This window comes from Entelurus aequoreus, linkage group LG10, assembly GCF_033978785.1.
Source record: "Entelurus aequoreus isolate RoL-2023_Sb linkage group LG10, RoL_Eaeq_v1.1, whole genome shotgun sequence".
NCBI classification, from domain to species: domain Eukaryota; kingdom Metazoa; phylum Chordata; class Actinopteri; order Syngnathiformes; family Syngnathidae; genus Entelurus; species Entelurus aequoreus.
This window is the reverse complement of record NC_084740.1, coordinates 5,344,914-5,349,913: the sequence shown is the minus strand read 5'-3', so window position 1 is coordinate 5,349,913 and position 5,000 is coordinate 5,344,914. Positions and strand designations below refer to the sequence as shown.

General features: G+C 35.0%; 1 protein-coding gene across 1 annotated transcript in view; it reads right to left on the bottom strand.

Moving 5' to 3' along the window:
- Window positions 1–5,000, bottom strand: part of esamb (endothelial cell adhesion molecule b) — a 175,185-nt gene that overhangs the window by 35,437 nt on the left and 134,748 nt on the right. The gene's annotated exons all lie outside the window — the stretch shown is intronic.

The window sequence follows — 5,000 nt, the reverse complement described above, 5'->3', positions numbered from 1 at the left end:
CCACACGCTCACACACACACACACACACACACACACACACACACACACACACACACACACACACACACACACACACACACACACACACACACACACACACACACACACACACACACACACACACACACACACACACACACACACACACACACACGCTATGTGATAATATTTACAGTGCGGCAAAAAGTGGAGATGAGATGTCATGATCCCGGGTTAACTTCCAATGAAAAACTTCCATGCGTCCCGTCGTTCTGCGCAGATGACTTACACATGTCGAATGTCGCAATAATCTTAATCTCCGCAGCTCATCTTTTTAACCTCACAGACCCCAAGATGAGCTCTGGTTCAACATGCAAGACATGAGGTGAGTCCAGCATGGAAAGGGAACAAGGTCCTTGCGGTCTCCATCTTTAATTACTATCTTTAATTACTAGTCATTGTTGAACTGTTTTTGAATGATCATTTACGCCCCTCAGGAAATACAATATATGGCAGGTCTGGGCAATTATTGTGACTCGGGGGGGGCCAAATTTAGAGAAAAAAAATGTGTCTGGGGGCCGGTATATCTTTTTTTAGGAACACTAATACAAAACCTCACAATAATATCTGATTCAAATCTAAAACGGAATGGAATTTTACATTTTTTTTACTGAAGGAGACACCCAGAATGTACATGAAAATAAAGAATGTTACAATATTAACTATGAAGGATAAAACACTGAATATTGACAACATATGAACGTCACACCCCCTCTCCATCCACATATTTTACAATCAAGCCAAAATGCAACAAACACAGCAAAATATGAACGCAAATGGTAAAAACCCCCCACCTACAATCTGATATATGTGATATATCACCAAGCTTTAGAATTTTGATGTAAAAATCTCCTTCCGCTAAAAGCGTTATGACAGACCGCCGTAAACGGAATGGAATTTTACATTTTTTTACTGAAGGAGACACCCAGAATGTACATGAAAATAAAGAATGTGGGATTTACAATATTAACTATGAAGGATAAAACACTGAATATTGACAACATATGAACGTCACACCCCCTCTCCATACACATATTTTACAATCAAGCGAAACACAACAAAAATAGCAAAATATGAATGCGAAAAAAACAAAAAAAACCCCACCTACAATCTGATATATGTGATATATCACTAAGCTTTAGAACTTTGTTGTAAAAATCTCCTTCCACTAAAAACGTTATGACAGACCGCCTTAAAAAACGTAATAGAATTTTACATTTTTTTACTGAATGAGACACCCAGAATTGATTAACGTGGACCCCGACTTAAACAAGTTGAAAAACTTATTGGGGTGTTACCATTTAGTGGTCAATTGTACGGAATATGTACTGTACTGTGCAATCTACTAATAAAAGTTTCAATCAATCAATCAATAAATGTACATGAAAATAAAGAAAGTGGGATTTACAATATTAACTATGAAGGATAAAACACTGAATATTGACAACATATGAATGTCACACCCCCTCTCCATACACATATTTTACAATCAAGCGAAAATGCAACAAATACAGTGAAATATGAACGCGAAGGGTAAAAAAACCCCACCTACAATCTGATATATGTGATATATCACTAAGCTTTAGAACTTTGTTGTAAAAATCTCCTTCCGCTAAAAACGTTATGACAGATCACCTTAAAAAACGTGATGTATTTTTACTAAATGAGACACCCAGAATGTACATAAAAATAAAGAATGTGGGATTTACAATATTAACTATGAAGGATAAAACACTGAATATTGACAACATATGAACGTCACACCCCCTCTCCATACACATATTTTACAATCAAGCCAAAATGCTCTGGGCCTGTTTTGCTGCCAATGGAACTGGTGCTTTAAATGGGACAATGAAAAAGGAGGATTACCTCCAAATTCTTCAGGACAAGCTAAAATCATCAGCCCGGAGGTTGGGTGTTGGGCACAGTTGGGTGTTCCAACAGGACAATGACCCCAAACACACGTCAAAAGTGGTAAAGGAATGGCTAAATCAGGCTAGAATGAAGGTTTTAGAATGGCCTTCCCAAAGTCCTGACTTAAACGTGTGGACAATGCTGAAGAAACAAGTCCATGTCCGAAAACCAACAAATTTAGCTGAACTGCACCAATGTTGTCAAGAGGAGTGGTAAAAAATTCCAGCAGAAGCTTGTGGATGGCTACCAAAAGCGCCTTATTGCAGGTAAACGTGCCAAGGGACATGTAAGCAAATATTAACATTGCTGTACGTATACTTTTGACCCAGCACATTTGCTCAGTAGACCCATAATAAATTCATAAAAGAAACAAACTTCATGAATGTTTTTTGTGAGCAACAAGTATGTGCTCCAATCACTACATCACAAAAAAATAAGAGTTGTAGAAATGATTGGAAACTCAAGACAGCCATGACATGATGTTCTTTACAGTGTTTCCCATAAACTGCCAAGATACCTGTGGCGGTGGGGGCGTGGCTATGGGCGTGGTCACCATGGCATCTTCGAGTAATCTGCATAATTTACTACAATGATATGATTTTCTCTAAAAAGGCTCAAAAAATGTATACTTACTAATTAATAATAACAGTTTTGTTTTAAACGTCCATCCATCCATCCATTTTACAATATAATTACAACACTTTATGTACATATTTATATACAGATTTGAACAATAAGTTATTCACTGAAATATATTTATTAATTGTGGTTCTTACAAAAAATATATCTTATAAAAATATAAAAGCTAAAATGTCTCTTAAAGCTCTGCCCCTTTAATTAGTGCATACTAAATAATTTAACTTTAGCCTACTACTACAACCATATTATTTACCAGCAACATAAAGTGAAACAGAGGCAGAGGTGTCCTGCCACAGTCAGTAACAAATAAACAGAAAACAGTAGTGGTGGTAGATAGACACAGAGCTTCATCAAACATCTGATCCACTGAACAAAGAGCTCCAAAAATCTTAATCCTACACTTCTCTTTTGTAAAGTAAATCTGAACAGCCTATATGGGCATCTACATCAACTATATGATTTGCCTGAGAAGCCGGACAGGACAAAAATAAAAAAATAAAATTAAAAAATTTAAACACATTTTAAAAATCTATTTGTGGCGGCCTTAATTCTTTTGTGGCAGGACACCACAAATAAATGAATGTGTGGGAAACACTGCTATGACAAGTGTAAAAATGCATTTATGCCATTTTAGAATAAGGCTGTAACACAGGGGTCACCAACGCGGTGCCCGCGGGCACCAGGTAGCCCGTAAGGACCAGATGAGTAGGCCGCTGGCCTGTTCTAAAAATAGCTCAAAAAGCAGCACTTACCAGTGAGCTGCCGCTATTTTAAAAATTTTATTTATTTACTAGCAAGCTGGTCTCACTTTGCCCGACATTTTTAATTGTAAGAGAGACAAAACTCAAATAGAATTTGAAAATCCAAGAAAATATTTGAAAGACTTGGTCTTCACTTGTTTAAATAAATGCATTAATTGTTTTACTTTGCTTCTTATAAATTTCAGAAAGACAATTTTACAGAAAAAATACAACCTTAAAAATGATTTTAGGATTTTTAAACACATATACCTTTTTTACCTTTTAAATTCCTTCCTCTTCTTTCCTGACAATTTAAATCAATGTTCAAGTAAAAAAAAATTTTTATTGTAAAGAATAATAAATAAATTGTAATTTAATTCTTCAATTTAGCTTCTGTTTTTTCGACGAAGAATATTTGTGAAATATTTCTTCAAACTTATTATGATTAAAATTCAAAAAAATTATTCTGGCAAATCTAGAAAAATCTGTAGAATCAAATTTAAATCTTATTTCAAAGTCTTTTGAATTTCTTTTAAAATTTTTGTTCTGGAAAATCTAGAAGAAATAATGATTTGTCTTTGTTAGAAATATAGCGTGGTCCAATTTGTTATATATTCTAAAAGTGTAGATTGGATTTTAACCGATTTAAAACATGTCATCAAAATTCTAAAATTAATCTTACTCAGGAAAAATTACTAATGATGTTCCATAAATCATTTTTTTAAATTTTTTCAAAAAGATTCGAGTTAGCTAGTTTTTCTCTTCTTTTTTTCGGTTGAATTTTGAATTTTAGAGAGTCGAAATTGAAGATAAACTATGTTCCAAAATTTAATTGTCATTTTTTTATTGGTGTTTTCTCCTCTTTTAAACCGTTCAATTAAGTGTAAATATCATTAATTATTAATAATAACATAGAGTTAAAGGTAAATTGAGCAAATTGGCTATTTCTGGCAATTTATTTAAGTGTGTATCAAACTGGTAGCCCTTCGCATTAATCACTACCCAAAAAGTAGCTCTTGCTTTCAAAAAGGTTGGTGATCCCTGCTGTAACATAACAAAATGCATTAAACCAGCATTAAACCAGGTTTCACATTTCTACTTCTTACAATATGATGACCTCCATTCATTCATTCATATATCTTCATAATCCCGCTAAAGAAAAGCTCCATTGTCAATTCCATCTGAGGTCACAGCACGGTCACATGTATTATCTTGTACAGTATGTACAGTAGCTGCAGTCTCGTCCACCTTTCAGCTCTATGAAAGCTACGCAAACAAAAACAAAGGCAAGGTTTGTCTGCGTTTGATTGATATGATTGGCGACGTTTTAACGAGAAATAAGTCCTCCACTCAAACAGTAGCACCGTTTTTTAGTTAACAGAAGCATAATGTCCGAATCCAACATAGAGCAAATATTCTTTGACACTTTGTTGAGCAACTCATCAGTACAAGTAGTTCCCCAGCTTAGTCCATATACAGAGCTCCAATTTAACCACGGCAACAGCCGCCACCGCCCTCGTTATTTGCCGCAATGCCCTAAAAGTTCACTAACATCTGCGGCAAGAACATGCCTTTTGACTTTTGACTTGTTAATGGACGAGGGATGTAACAATACACGGTATAATGATCATTTGCAACACAATTCCAGACGGTTAGTAATATGTCAAA